This window comes from Patagioenas fasciata, chromosome 14 (genome assembly GCF_037038585.1).
Source record: "Patagioenas fasciata isolate bPatFas1 chromosome 14, bPatFas1.hap1, whole genome shotgun sequence".
NCBI lineage: Eukaryota > Metazoa > Chordata > Aves > Columbiformes > Columbidae > Patagioenas > Patagioenas fasciata.
In genome coordinates this window covers 4,730,071-4,746,044 of record NC_092533.1, presented here as the reverse complement: position 1 = coordinate 4,746,044, position 15,974 = coordinate 4,730,071, and positions in this window count along the sequence as shown.

Here is a 15,974-nt window from a genome sequence, read left to right as displayed (position 1 = left end):
GTTTCCACAAAGCAGGTTTTTTGCAAGCTCCCTCTGCTTCCAAGCAGCCTGGGAGGGCACTGGGAGAAAAGCTGCTCCCCCAGTGTTTTGGGGTCTACTCTCCCATATGGGATCCAAAAACAGAGCAGCATCATCAGCAAATGGGTGGCACTAACTGAGCATTTACAAACCTGGAAGGAACTTTTGTTTCCAATTCAGCGTTCAAAAGAGGTGAAAGGCCAAGGGCTTTCGCATTATTTATTCCAACCCATTTTCCCATCCTTACTCGAGGCTCGAACAAAAGTGGCCCATGCCGAGTCCTGCAGATGGATTAGCAATCACGCATACAGCTGCACATACCTGGCACTCAAGCGCTCGTGCTCGCCAGCCTCCTAAGAGCCGATATCATTTTTGCTTTCTGGGTGCTGGAATGTGGGAGTGGGTGGAAGGGCCAGGATGTGAGAAGCCTCCACAGATGTTTTCAAGACGGAAGTGAATCTATAGTTTAGGCAATCTGATTTACTTGTATCTCCAGATTGTTTTCTTGAAGGGTTTTTTTACTGGAATTTCTGATTAAGGTTTGGGGCATAACTTATTTTATTAGAATTGATTTTCCTATATCCCTTTATATCGTCTTCCTCTCGTCCTTTTGAGACCATCCTGATCATCTGGAAGTGAGGAGCTGGCCTGACTGCATAAGCAATGAGATATATGGCAACTTGCCGCCCATATAAAAGTCATCATCATGTCATGAACAGCTTTATCTATATCTTTCAGATATACCTTGAAAGCCTTTCTCTAATTCATTTCAGAATGTCGAGCTTCTTTATTCATAAGGCCTACCCATAGAATACCATCTCATTGTGTCACCCTGCAATATTAATCCAAGGGAACAGTCTGCTGGACAGTAAACTCCCCACCAAAGCAACGGAGAGCTCAAAATATTGACAGCAGGTCAGGTAAAAATTCATAGGCTGGTTACAACTGTGAGCTTAACTTTATTGAAATGGTTGCATGTGAAACCTGGCTGATAGTGGGCTTAAAACCACACACACCACATCTGGTTCCACCTAGGACGGACAAGGAGAGGCTGCCAGAGTGGAGCAAGATTTCAGCTGAGATTTTGGCTTTGTTCAAATCCAGAAACTTCAAGACACAGACCCAGGGAACGAGAAACAGAGTAAGTTGGAAATGAAAGGCAAGGAGCTGGATTTACCCAAAGGAATGTGATGTTGGCGGGGTCAATGGGGCTTGATTGTACGGGGCTTTCTGTTGGCTCTATAAAAGCCCAGCCCAACAGAAACGCTTTGCTACAGGTTGTGCTGAGCAAAGACCCTCTGCTGGATCTGAAACACAAGAATTGTAAGAAGGTGTACAAGTTGCCCTCAATGCAGCTGAATCGCCATCTTTGTCCATGTGCTCTGAGCACAGGTCAACAAAATGCTTTAGGAAAGATGCTGCATGCCTGTATGCACACACCAGGTTGTAAAAGATCTGTGAAAACCTTTCGTAGAAAACTAATGGGCAGGCCTCCCTGTAATGCAAAGCAGCCTGTGTTCTGTTTGCACTTGGAAAGCTTGGAAATAAGACTGAGGTCTGCGTTGGCGTGGGGAAAATCTTGAATCCTCACAGCCAGCAGTGCCGGCAGCCGGAGATGATCATTGTCAATAATACGCAGGAAGATCGTGCTCCATTGTTGCGGTTCTTTATTAAATTACATAATTTTCATTTTTTCCATCCTTAAGCTTTACCACTTAAAATGGTCTGTCCTATGCAATCAAGTGATCCTTGAGCCTCAGCTTAAAAACTCAATAACAATGGGCGTTCTCTGGAATGGAAAAATATAAAGAAAATAAAGGGGCTATGTAGTAATTCACTTAAATATGTGTGCAGAATCTAACTGAGAGCCTGATACAAAACCACTGAGCAACGTGCATCCAGGACACTGCTTTAAAAGCACAGAGATAACATCTTGGTGCCAGAGTCAGCCCGATCTCCTTAGCCCAGGGAGAAATACTTCAGGCATTGGGGTGGGCATCAGACAAGATAATTTTCTCAGGGACTTTACTAGCTCTCTGAGAAATTTAATAGTAGTTTAAGCAACCCAGTGTAGCATTTGCAATGGATTTTAAGTTTTGACATGGTGGTCCCTGTGCCTCAGCTGGAGAGAGGTAACTTTAAAAGTTAAGCTCATGCAATAGCTTATGATGATGCCAGTGAAAGCCAGGATGCGTATACTCAAACATTGAGTTCAAAACTGATAAAATCGCTTAATTGGTATGATTGCTTTCCATAACACACCAGGCAGCTGTGAGGGAACTGAGCTGAGTACTAGACAGCAGGAAAGAGTCTGAACTGATGAGTAACAGCTTGAAGAGTCTAAACCTGGTTATCTTACTCCACCAAGAATTAGTTGCTATTGGCTCTGTGCAAGTGCCCAGATACTTTCAGATACTTTTTTCTCCCTCGAGCCAGCAGCTCTCTGTATTACAAATTCAAGTGTGCTGCGAAATGTTGCTGCAATTCATTGCCCAGAGATTTCGGCTAACCACCAGACTCTTGCTGTAGTTAATGCTTTTGGATGTTCTTCTCCTTTTTGGTTCTACTTTGTGCTGGTTTTAATTTGAGGATTTAAATCCAACATTACGCCCTTCTTCCCCACTACTGGTGATGGGTCTCATGGTGTCTGAGTTTGGATTTCCAGCCAAGGTCCATTTGCAATTGTGGAAAATAGTGTGTTGTCTGTTGGGTAGATATTGGAAAAATAGACTGTGAACGCTTATCTTTGCCCCCTTGGTGGTTACCCTTACTTAGTGTATTCCTTCTTTTGTCCAGCTGGAATGGAAGATGTTTAGATGAGTCTCTGTTGAAAGATTAAATTCACATGCCCTCAGTCTATGTAGGAAGAGCACAGAGCAGACATCCCACCGTGGTAGCTGACTGCTTGTGTGCATCTGGAAGAGTTGCCTTTGGATTTCTTGTCCCTGCTGTTCCAGCGTGCTGAGGCCTGAGCTGCAATCTGCCTTCTTCTGGCCCTGCCACTCGCCAGAGCCTGATCTGTACCGGCCATCAGGAATTGCATGGATTGCCTTCTTCCAGGCCAACATCTGGAATATTGTGTCCAGGTCTGGTTCCCTCAGTTCCAGAAGGACAGGGAACTGCTGGAGAGGGTCCAGCACAGGGCAACAAAGATGCTGAAGGGAGTGGAGCATCTCCTGTGTGAGGAAAGGCTGAGGGAGCTGGGGCTCTTTAGTTTGGAGAAGAGGAGACTGAGGGGTGACCTCATTCATGTTTACAGATATATAAAGGGTGAGTGTCAGGAGGATGGAGCCAGGCTCTTCTCAGTGGCAACCAATGGTAGGACAAGGGGTAATGGGTTCAAACTGGAACACAAGAGGTTCCACTTAAATTTGAGAAGAAACTTCTTCTCAGTGAGGGTGGCAGAGCCTGGCCCAGGCTGCCCAGGGAGGTTGTGGAGTCTCCTTCTCTGCAGACATTCAAACCCGCCTGGACCCCTTCCTGTGGAACCTCAGCTGGGTGTTCCTGCTCCATGGGGGGATTGCACTGGATGAGCTTTCCAGGGCCCTTCCAATCCCTGACATTCTGGGATTCTGTGAAATCAGATCTGATGAAAAACAGCAATGGTGCAGTAAAACCAAAACTGAAACAAAGCAATCTCTTTTCGAGATGCCTTGGCCCAATCTTTTTTTTTTTTGGTCAGGTAAAGATGACAGGAAATTTGTGAGTTGTCCCAAAAGCCACATCAGGGATTTTATGAGTTTGAGGTTTTTGTTGTATCTTTTCTGAGCGGGGAGGCTGACCTGAATGCAAATACTCTAAGCGGAGAGAGGCAGGGATGGATGAGCCCACACACGCTGGACGGCGAAAGCAGGAGCAGGATTTTGGAAGACCAAGCTGCTGTGTCGCAAGGATCTACTTAAGAACTAGTGATTCACGCTGGAAAAGTTGTTCCACTTTTTTTGCATTTCTTCCCCCTCCTACCTCTTTGTTTGCTTTTGTTGCATTGCTCCTGGGACGTTTGGAGTGACAATAAGGGAATTGTTCCCTCGTGAACAGGGCTCAATGAAACAGTGCAGAAAAAGTGACATGGCAAGAAAATGTGACAAATATTCTGTATTTCTGTGTGGAACGTCGCCATTTCCTCAGTATGTATTCCTAAGAAGAAAAATATCCATCGAGATATTGATTTTAAACAGGGTGTTGCCATTTGTGTTTCTCCTCTTTCTGGAAATACAAAGCTCAGATCTCTCCCTTGCCTGCCCAGTAAGGAGAAAATGCACCCAATATCAATTACATTTTTAATCTCGAAGACCCGGTCTCCAAATGTGTTAGTGTCTATGTATACACACAAACTGTTTTCCCTTTGTCTTCCTATCCAAAATGCAAAAGCCTCTCAGATGTTGTGATTCCTCCAGGTTTTTCCCCCGTGGGAGGATGGAAACATGTAACATTATCTTCTAGCTGCCTACTGCCTGTCTCTGAAATTAGCATTTCAGTGGCTGAAAGGTAGTTAGTGTCTGCACACACACACACAGGAAGGGAAAAAAGAAAGCAATGGAGGGTTAGCACAAGGCTGGCACTAATAGTAATAGGAGATAAGTGAGAGGGTATGGGCCACGTTAGATTACTAAATGAAAACTGTGATTTTACCAGACGTGCTAATAGAACAATGAAAGGGGCTTTAGCAGAATAAATTAACTCTTTGGATTTCTGTAATTAGCTACTTCAGGAAGGAAAAGCCTCACAGGGCACGTTAACACAGAGTTAAAGGAAAGCTCTTTTACTGTCCTAAATCTGGATTATATATTTTTTTAAGTATTTTGGGTTTTATTTCTGGGATAGTCTCCAGATGAGCAAGTGCAGAGTAGATGCTACTGGATGTAAAACTGAGCAACAGCGCAGATGCTCGGATCTCACGTTAATTAATGGAGGCTGTTGTTTATGGCTGTCATGCCAACACATCACTCCTTGTGCAAAAATTAATCACAGTGCCTATGTGGGGCTGGGGGGCCGGTGGGTTGGCTTTACCAGCCCAGGCTTGAGCTGAAGTTCTCGCCTTCAAGAGGGGCAGCAAATGCTGGAGCTGTGCTTTGGCAACTGGCTTTGCAAGGCTCAGCTCAGAAGGGCAGGAGTTAGAGGGGCACTAAGGAAAGAAAAATGTTGAAAGAAAGCTTTTGTTCTGTTTTTCCTTCCTTCCCACAAGACTCCATGTTTTTCGTGTGGCTGAAGATGTTCCTGTCACAAATTGGTAACATAAGACTTCCAGCCTTCTCCTTTCACTGTTAGAAAATTCACTTCTCTTGCCACCAGGTAGTGGGGAGGTGGTACTGTGGAGATCCTGATCTTGGCTTTTTCTTCCCGGCTGAACTCTGTTCAGAGCCCGTAGCTGGGGGAAGGAATTGCTTTGTGCTTCTCTTTTGAGCAGAAACCCTCAGGGAGTTGCCAGCTGCCTGCAGAGATCAGAGGGACATCCCTGGTGTGTGCTGGTGTCCCTCAAGAAGCTTTGCAGGTTGGCATTGCTGGACACCAGTCACATCAGACGTGGACCAGTTATTGAGTGTGAACATCCGACTAATGCATTAAGGATGGACTTAAACAGCCGTACCTGGGAGGGACTTGGTCACATAGGTGAAAAGTGCCTGGGTTTTTTCTTTGGTTTGTTTCCAGTTTTTTATTTTAAAAAGTCTGAAAAAACTTTAAAAACCTCTGACTGAAATCCATAGGGGAAAGAGAATTGAAGGGGATGGGACCATATTTTTGAAATCCCACAAAAAATGTTGATGACGTTGAGACAGAAAAAAACCCCAAACTCTTTTCGCCAAAATACTTATTAATCAGATGCCTTTAAGATCAGCCCTTGCACAATCCACCCTGCTCCAGCAAATTTCAGACACTCCAGAAAATAAAATGTCATGCAAGGGATAGACAAACAGGGTAATGTTTCTACTCTTGGATGTTCCAGTTCCAGCTGGGTTCAGATATGGGTAGAAATACTGGGAAATGCTGGCTCCCACTGCACTCTGTGGATGGCTGGTTCACTCAGACTGAGAGCTTGTTCTGCAATATGTGGAGTACAAGCTTGTGTGGATTTTAGTAAATGAATTAGAGCATTAAGAATCTGTCCTGAACTTCTAACATTCAGAATCTGCATGCAAATTTCTTAAATAGACTTGTTGATTTACTCAGTGAGCTCCTGCCCAGTTGAAGCTGATCCTTGGCTTTTCAGAGCTTCCCCATCACCCTTCGTGACCCAGGAGGTGGGCTGGGATGGGGGCATAGGCAGTGCTGTCTGTGTCCAAATAAATATAGCCCTGCCTGGAAAGTGAGGGGAGGCATGAGAGACAGAACTGGGGGGAAAAAAAAAAACCTCTCCCATTTTTTGTAGCAATTTAGTAGTTTCTGGCCTGTGGTTGAGAAATGAGTTGGGCCATCCCCTTTCAGAGCAGGGTGGTTTCATTTGGTTTCACCACTGTGTGGTCACTGCTTACTGTGAAGCCTAAAATAGATGTTGGCCCCTTGTCTGGCATCTAACGTCAGGCTGGATAACAGCCTGGTGGCAGCCGGGTGGGACTGTACAACACGGGACGTGTTACCCCTGCTGGGACCGTGGCTTCCCAACTGGCTGTGGAGGGAGCTGACGTCTGGTAGTGCTGGAGAGTGGGTGAACCGAATTCCTCACTGTCCCCTTGCCTCGGATGCTGTCTTAACCTGTTGTAGGCACTCTTATTTGTGCTCAACTCATGGTTACCTTTTAAAGACGTATTTGCCTTTTTGCTATTGTTTCAAGGAGGTCCTGCCACCTCCCCACCTTTGCTGAAGGGTTCCCATCCTCAGGGAGGCTGTTTTTATTGGAAGGGGGCTGCCTCCCTTGAGGGGAAGGGTAGGAGTAATATTTATGTGTTTTACTTTTTCCTGTTTTTCAAACTGGGGCATTCACCAGGCAAAATTAGCAGCCTCTGCTGACGACCTTGTGATTTTTAAGTCTGCAAGGGGTTCTGCTGCCTGTGGACATTTGGGTTGTGTCAGCAGCTGGACATGGGTGAGTTCTTCGTGTCCCGCACAAGGCAAATCTTGGCAGCAGAGGTGGGACAGCCCCAGGGAGGGGGCAAGGACAGAACCCTGGGGAAGGTTCACGCTCTTTTCTGCAAACAGAGTCCTCTGGGGTAGGAAATGTGGCCGCTGGGCAGCTGGCACAGGTAGTGGCATCCTCTGTGCTGGGCTCCTACAACTGATTTAAAGGGAAACAGTATTATTTGCCTCTAGCAACTTGGGGAGAAATTTTGGGGAAAAGGAGCCAGGCTCAGAAGCCATGGGAGCACAGTGCGGGGCTTGAGCTGCAGTCAGGGTAGATAAGCGGTCCTTTGCTCTCGGAGATTCCTTTGTCTCAGCAGAACCATGATTCAGGTCCCCAGTTTTAGGCACCCGGTTTGGAAGTTGGGGGACCAGCTACACAATTTGCAGCTTCCACCAATATCCCAGATCCACAAGAAACTGGAACTCTGGAGGATGGTTTCTAACTTATCTTGCCACAATTAAAAATTGTGTGTTTAACATTAAACATGCATTTGTTTTTAACGCAGAAGCCTGGCTTTCTGCTCTCAAATAACCCATTTGTAATGGATTCTTCATCCAAGCAGGGGAAGAAATACTTGGTCCTGGAAGCCAGCTCCGTAAAGAAACACAAAGAGTATCTTTCTGAATAGCACACAAGTGTGAAAGGAAACATGCAATTGCTGAAGAAATGGAATCATTTGTACTCAGTGAAGGGAAAAAGAAAAAAAAATAAAATAAAAGCTTTTCAAAAGAAGATCTGTGCCTGAAGCTCTCCAGAACTGTTTAACCTGTTGGGGATATTAAGCAGATGAATTCTGACCCACGTTCTCCACTTTGCTATACCCTGTGACAGAGCGACGCAGCATCTGCCGCTTGTGTTCCTCTCCAGACACACTCACAATGCCGGAGGAAACGGGGGAGAAAATTATGCAAATTGCTCCGAGCAGATTACTTTGACCAGCTGCTCTTCTTCCTCCTCAATCAAAGGTCTGCCTTGGGAAGCCAATCTAGATTATATATGTCAGTCGCATACTCCGAGCCTGAGCCACAGAATCTTGGTTTCTTTCTCCCCAAACAGGGGCGTTTCTGACAGTGAGGTAAAATGTGAAATTCTGAGGATGTCATTTGCTCAAAAGAGGGCACAAGGGAACGGGAATTCCTTTTGCTTTTTTTGTGTGGTAGCACCTTCCTGGGTCGCTTGCTGGTTTTTCAGGGCGATTCCTAGAGAAAGTGGTTGATCTCCACACTGACAATTATTGAATTTTATTATTAAGCATGATGAAATGTGGCAGAGAGGAAAAAAAAATGAGCAAAAAGGCTCCCTAGACGGTGTGTTCACAGCATGGCCTTAGGTGGTGTTATTAAGCACATGGGCTGAAAGCTGAGTCGCTTTATCCCATGCAGCCGGGGGGGTTGCCGGCTTTTTTTGTTGTTGTTGTTGTTGCTCTTGCAAAATGAAATTTATTCATGAACACAAACTGGAGGCCAACCTGCTGACGTGTGTTTCGCAGACCTGCCAGACGTGGCTGTGACGTTGTGCTCAGACAGACCGAGAGCTCCAGCCGTGTCCCACCGCTCCGCGCTGGAGCTCCTGTCCCTCCCTGCCCTCTCCCGCCATGTGCTGCCTGCCCTGCGCCCGGAACAACATTCAGAGTCCAGACAAGACCCCACAGCTTCATAAATGATTAATTTATTTTCTTTTTAAGCTGCTGTACCGGAGAGCACCTAACCCTGGCAGGAACAAAATACAGCCCTGTCACAGCCGTGTGGTAAGCCAGATTTCACTGCATTAAATCACCACTAAGGTTTTCCGTAAGTTTGATGGAAACTTCGGGTATTTTATCCCATATACAAATCAAAGAAAGTCCCATGTTAGCATGTGATAAAACACACACACATAAATACGCGAGCTGAACGTGGCTGCAGGTCTGTTGGGATGCATCCTCTGGAGGGTGCAGTTCCAGCAAGAGAGCCCTTGCTGTGGCTTTGAGAGATTAATCATTCTCTTGCCCTAGTTTATTTTTTATTGGTCCTATCCCATAGATTTTTTTCTGTTTTCCCCTGCGGATGCCAGAATTGCTGAAGATTTTAGCATTTCAATATACATTCCCTCCCCTGAATTTCTAATCCGACTCAGCAAGACACTGGAGCAGGGGCTGAAGAGCCTCATCTTGGAGAAGAGCCTCTTGCAGCAGGAGGTTTAGCTCCGTCTGGCTCACTTTTTGCTGGTTTTACCTTTTTGTGTTCGCCCACTTAGTATGGGAGTAGGGGTGATTAGCGATAGAAGTTAATCAAGCAAGCAAATTTCCATGAGTAGGCCAAAGATTTCTGGCAAAACCTGTGTGTGTAGAGATGCTCAAGGCAGTCAGCACAGAAGTGCGGACATCTCCCTGCTTTCCACCATCACATGCCAATGGTGAAGATGACATTTTAAAAACTTGAATCAACACAAATTATTTTAATTTTCAATCATGGTGCGAGAATTATGCAAAAGAAGTAAACACAACTGAATACAGAATTATTTTTCTTCTTAAGGTTCTTTTTTGAAGGCTTATGCAATGAATCCTAATATTTTTCCAGAGTCTATGATTTGATTTAAGCATCAGAAGAGCGTTGCCATCATTCAGTAAAATTACCATTTGCTACATGTTTCTGTGCAACATGCTTCTAATATTCCTTACAAAAAGTGTTTGTAAAAAGGAGACAGTGTCAAATAAAAGCCACTGCGAGTTTGCCCTGTTCTTGCTGGATTGCCAAGGCACTTGCCCCGATGGCACCAATGGTGGGTGCTGGCAACAGAGGAGTCTGCAGCACTTGCTGCTTTGTCTAATTTCTGTTTGCTGCTGGGTAAGTCTGAGCAGCCCTTGTTCAGGGAGAAACTGCAATTCCAGCTGTGACCTTGACATCAGAGTTCACCTGCTTTTTGGGAAGAGTTTGTGGAGGTTTGGAAGCTAATGAGCTGCAGCTAAAGCAGGGGGAGCTCTGCAGCTGCTTCTGTAGGGGGGTTTAAGGTCCTTGGCACCGTGTGTTATGTGCTTTTCTGACTTGCTCTGGGCCCACAGAGTGCATGTTCTCACTTTATTTCTCCAAGCCTTGGCTCTATTCTGCTTTATCAGGTTTGTGTTCAAAGAATTGCTGCAGTGTGTTGATGGAATGAAAGTTACTAGTAAAAGCAAAAACAAAAAAACCGCACACACGCAAAAAACCCACAACGCCAAACCAACCCTTGAGATACGATGAATTAGCTGCAATTTCAGTGGTGAAAATGGTCTCTCGTAGCTGGCAATTAACTAAACTCTGAATGCAAGAGACGGTTTGCCATTTCAAAAGAGTCTCATTGAGACTCGATCAAGTTATTTTCAAAAGTTTAAAGTATTATTAGATGGTGAATCCCACTGCTCAATTTTACGGCCACATTTATTTGCTGTCACTTCTCTGTGCATACTCAGTGAAGCTGCCTGGGTGGGTACGGAAGGAAAAGTGAAGGTAACTACCCTGAAGAAAGTGGAAGAAATGGGAATACTTCCCTGTTACTCCAGCCTAAAGGAAGTATGACCTTGTATTTCACCGTACTGTGGAGTAGGCTGGAAATCACTCCCTCACCAGTGCACTTGCATTTCTAAGCTGCAGCCAGGATTCTCCTTATCTAGAATGGAGCACAGTCACTGATGTGCCATTGTGGGTCATTTGTTAAAAAAAACTCTGTTTGCTATTTTAGACACACAGTCAAGAGGGGTTTTTTTGTTTGCTTTATTTTACTTTGGTTTTAGGTTAATAACCAAAGGAGGAATCTAGCCAGCAGGGTAGCTCAAAAAGTGAAGTAGAATGATTGCTTGTCAGGTCGACATCTCTCAGAGGAAAGAGCCACAGAAGTTGCTGCCTGGGAGCCCATCAGCAGCAAGTGGGAAGGAGTGACTGGTCCTGAGCAAGCCTGGGAGGTGGATGTTACTCAAGAGCCACCGATCAAAACAATTAGTAATTGGTAACTCAGCAGAGTGGGTAATGAGTTCTGTATGAAACTGCTCTCTTCTCACCTGAAGAAAGAAGTTTCTTTCCAGATCTGGACTAGACTGGACGGTTTCTGCAAATAATCTGAGGACATCTCGGATGCACTAATGCCATCGGAAATTTGAAATCCGTAAGGTATTGGATCATTCTGTATTTACTGTGTCTCTACAGGGAACCTTAATTACAGAGAGGAAATGACTTGTCAGCATTTGCACTTCCCTGCTTTGCTGTTGAATTCATCGTGGTCAATGTTTTCCTTGTCTACTTCCAGTTTACTCAGGCTGTAACCTCAGTGGATCCTTCACTCAATCCCAGGTAGCTCAGGCCAGTGCGTGTTCAGAGGTGTCCAAAGGAAAAGTCAAGTGCTGAAGTTGTTTCTGTTGAGCCAAGAGTATTTTGGGGTCATGTTCTTATTAGATCTGCTGCATTAAAAATACAGCAGATCCGTGCTGCATCCATAGTAAAATCTTGTCCACATTCAGTAAGTAAAGGAAGTGCATTAACTTCTGTGCCCTGTATAAATTCTAGCTCCTGCCTTCCCTGAAACCTGTAATTTCAGGTGGATAAACTCTGCTTCAGTGATCTATCACTGTTTTTTCCTGGTGACTCCACTTTTTTGTCTTCCATAGCAGAATTTACTGCATTTCACTATGGAAAAATCGCTAAACAAATCTATAAACATATAGACAACCGGATGATCCCATGAGCTCTTTTGTACTCAGTACACACCAGTCTTAAAAAGTTGGATCTTTTTTCCATATCTGGCTTTAGGAGAGGCACTGAAATATAAAACTGCCCAGTTGAAAAGCAATTTTGAACCCAACCAGTGCCACGACAAGAGGCCACGGGACAGGCAGCTGGGCAGGAAACGGAGATGGTTCTGTTGCAGCAAGGCTGACCTGCTGCTCCTTCTCCTTCTTTTCTTTCCTATGAGACATCCTTTGGATCTCAAAGTAATTCTGTTGCGTTGGCACACAGTTCTTCCTCTCGGGATGCCTTCTGAGTTGGACCTACGTAGGATGTGAGGTGTTTTTGAAAATTCAAGGAGCTGTCTGTGGCACTGTCAGAAGCGAGAGCAAACAGTGAGGGGGGAGGACGTGCTGTGTTTTGCTCAGCCTTGTCACCCTGAGATGCACCATGGTTTGCTTTACTCTAGCGCCGAAGAGCGATGTGGATTTCTCTCATTTCATTTTCAGAGGCACAAGCTGAACTTAAAGCTGAAATGGGTGTATGCAGCTTTTCCTGGCCTGCAGAGCAAGTTGGTTTGACAGGAGCATCAGCCAGGGAGAATAAGTACAGAGAGAGACTGTGTGATAGCAATCACTCATAAAGCCACCTCCTTGATGCTTCTGAACAGAAGCAAGTGAGCAAGGGTTTCTCTCTCAACTTGGCCCTGTAATCCCCTCCCTCTTCCTTCTGTGCCCCCTCCCCAAAATCCCCAGGAAGGCAGTGAAATCTGATATACAGTGAAATCAAAGCTTTGTCCTGTTACCAGGTTACCCACCACTAAATCTGCAAGGGACCTGGGGACATTCTCTATGACTGAACAAGTGACTGCTCTGTCCTGGGGGTATAAATCTAACACAAGCTTGTCAGCATAAGCCTTGTATATTTATGGGAAGCTTTCAGAGGAACTGCACGGGATCAGAGTTTCTGTTCAGCTCCGAGACACAGCATCCCCTGGCATGTCCCAGGCACAGCCGCTGCCTTGCTGCTCAGCCCTGAAGAGCAGCGATGCGTTTGTACTGATTTGTTGCTTCTGAAACCGGTGTAAGAGACCTGGAGTGGGAGCATGAAGGATGGAAGTGACACCAGGGTAAGGGCAAGGAACATTCACACTATATTTAGGGCAGAAGCAGATAGTGGTAACAATTGCAAGGATCATATATAATGCAGTAAAACTGTCTACCTGAAATATAAACAAAAGCCCTTTCCTGAGGCAGTGAGGAGTGATCAGTCATGTTGACAGTCTCCCCAGCTAAGCAGCCAGGACATCTCATTCAGAAAGCACAAAGTGTAGGGCACAGCTTATTCCTCTAATGGCATCCTGGAAACATCTTTACCCTGCTGCAGAGTAACGACTCCTCTCTAGACATTTTACACGGGTATCATGAGTGCATGCTGGCACCTTTGGTGTTTGCTACACCTGGAGAAGCACGAAGGTGGAATATAAACCAGAATGCAGCAGAACCTTAGAGAATTTGACTTGGTTTAGAGTATACTCTGAATCTCAGTAGCTTGTTCAAGGATGTATATTTACCAACTGTATTGGATCCCAGATCAAAACATATTAATCTAACTCCTGGATATATACATTCTGCTTCCAGGTAATTTCTTTTACACACACAAAGCAGCACTAAACCCAGCAGATTTCAGGCCTGCACAAACGTGCCTCAAAGCTGAGGAATGGGCTCTGCTTTGATCTGCCCTTTCACGTGTTTTTTTTCAGCCCGTATGGAGCAAATGTACTGGAAAATTTCAGTATACTTCCTATTTTTATTTTACCCTTTCCCAAGACAGCCATTTTTGGCTGTTCTCAGTGGGGAGACGCTGGCTTGATCTCAGCTAGTGCATCTTTACCTGTGTTTTACTAAGGAAGACTGTTCTCTTTCTTTGAGGAGCGGAGAGCACACAGATGCCATCCATTGCTTCTCAGGATAACTCCCATCATCTTTTCCAGGCAGCACCAACAATAGTGACAGAAAGCTCCGTGAGCTGCAGGTTGCTCGGTGTGCTCGCTGTCTCAAGCTAATTCTTTACGCGGTCCACTTTTAAAAGTCTCAGAAGAATGAAATTCCACTCTGAGATATCCAGATACAATTCAAGAACAAACCCTTCAAAGTGGTAGATGGAAGGTAAGAGATACAGGGGCAACCCGATCCCCAGCCTCTGCGCACGGGAGGAAGGTATTTGATTGCAGTTTTATTGTTCTGTATGTCAAAACTGATGGACTGTTCGCAACAAGGGGCCGTCTCTGGGGAAAAGCAGCCCACGGCTTAGCAGTGGCTTCTGTGGGTCCGGGAGCGAGCGGTGGGGAGAGGCTGGGGCTGGATGCAGCCGTGGTGCTGAACTGCCGTGTGTTACTGCAATTCTAACGAGCAGAGTGCCCCACTCCCTGTCTGCTCCCAGTCTTGGCTACCAGCCCTTCGTTTACACTCATAATAAATTCACCCGTTAATTGGAAGAAGTAAATATGATGAGCTTTTGATACAGTTCAAAGGAGCAATAGCCAGCTTCTTGATTCCCAGGTTGGCAACTGTCCTTCCTGCGTGCCCCAGAATCAAAGTGCAGCTTTTGCTCCTGCAACTGTCAGGTTTTTTCACATCTTTTGATCAAGAGCCTGGTTGCAGAAAGAGAAAAAAAAAACCCAACACCCAACTGTTTGGATCTTTTTTTCCCTACAATTATAATCACATCCATTACTCAGCAGAAGCCTGGAATGCCCTTTCATTCTTATACAAATACTTCCTTTTGGGATTCATTTAAAGTTTCCTTGTGCACGAAGTGGTCACTTGTCAGCGATCCACCTGAAGGGGTGAGGCAGAGAAAGCACAGTCAGCTAAAAAGGAACCGTGACTTCAAGCATTTAAAATGAATATTGACAAAAAGAGGGGGTGGGGAGGAGTGGGAATCAAAAGCTCAAAAATTGCTGATTAGGCAAAACCTGACTGCCTCCTGCCTGTGGTAGGAAATGGCATCATTAGGAGAGATACAACAGGGCTGGTCCGGAGCAGCGAAGGGGCTCAGCGTAACTCCCACCCAGACCAGAAAAGCAGCGAATTGCCCTTTTGTCTGGCTTGTGAAATTTCAGCCCTGGCCGAGCCCCAGGCTGCGGTGGTCCCCAAACTGGGTCACCCCTGTGGAGGGTGCAGCTCAGGCTCCAGTGCTCTCCACCAGCAGTGCTGCACACACTGACAGCAGGAGCCCTGCAGTAGCATTGGGTGGGATATCTTGTCTCCCTTTTGCAGATTACATCGATCCCTGTGTTAGTTAAACCATGAAGTCTGATGTTTCTATTCCTTCTCATATTTTACCTCTAATTTAGGGGTGCGAGCGGTGCATAAACCAGGATGCAACAGCAGCTTGGGCTGCTGGAGACCTCCAAAGAGATGACTGGGGACACAGAGAGCTGAGCATCCTGCACGGAGCCTTCCCTTGGCCAGTATTTAATGGTGAGTAGGACCAGGGGTGCCAGTGATGATCAGGCATTATTGGTTATTTGGTGCCTCGTGGCTAATGAATGGTGCTCTCAGGCTGGTTTTGTCCGTAGTGTAAAGGAAAAGCATCAGGACTGGGGTCTCCTGGCCAAGAGAGATGGAGTTAATGTTTTGTTTCTTTTAAATATATATCTTCAAGCATTTACTGCAAGTCAGGACTGAGACACTGGAGGGGAAAGCTGCAGCACTGCTGCCCATGCACTCTCTTCTGTGCTGAGCGGACCCAGGCCCCTGGGATATGGATTTCAAGAGCAATAAATTCACTCTAAAAATTTAAAGAGGATGATGCAGAAAACTTTAAAAAACCAAACAAACCAGCTCTACGCAATAAAAGCCATTTCTCCCCTGACATCTCTCTCTAGTTACAGCATGACACATCAAGGTCAGATACCCTGTCCCACAGGAGCACGGCTTTGTGCAGGGTGAAAATCCTCCCCTGATGGTGTGTGATGTCTGGTGTTTCATAACGATAAACTGTACTTATATAAAAGCTAGGATTCTCATAGTGGGGCATCATTTGTAGCAAGCATTCCCTCTCGCAGGGCAGGAAAGCGCTGAGCTGAAGTGCCTTCAGGAGGTAGGAAGTGTCAAGGAGATATTTAACCTGCAATTGCTGACTCCCCAGCCCTGTTGTCTGACTCCTACATCACACCGCTTTCCTCATGCAAAGGAGAGCTCACATCTGTAGCTCAATAA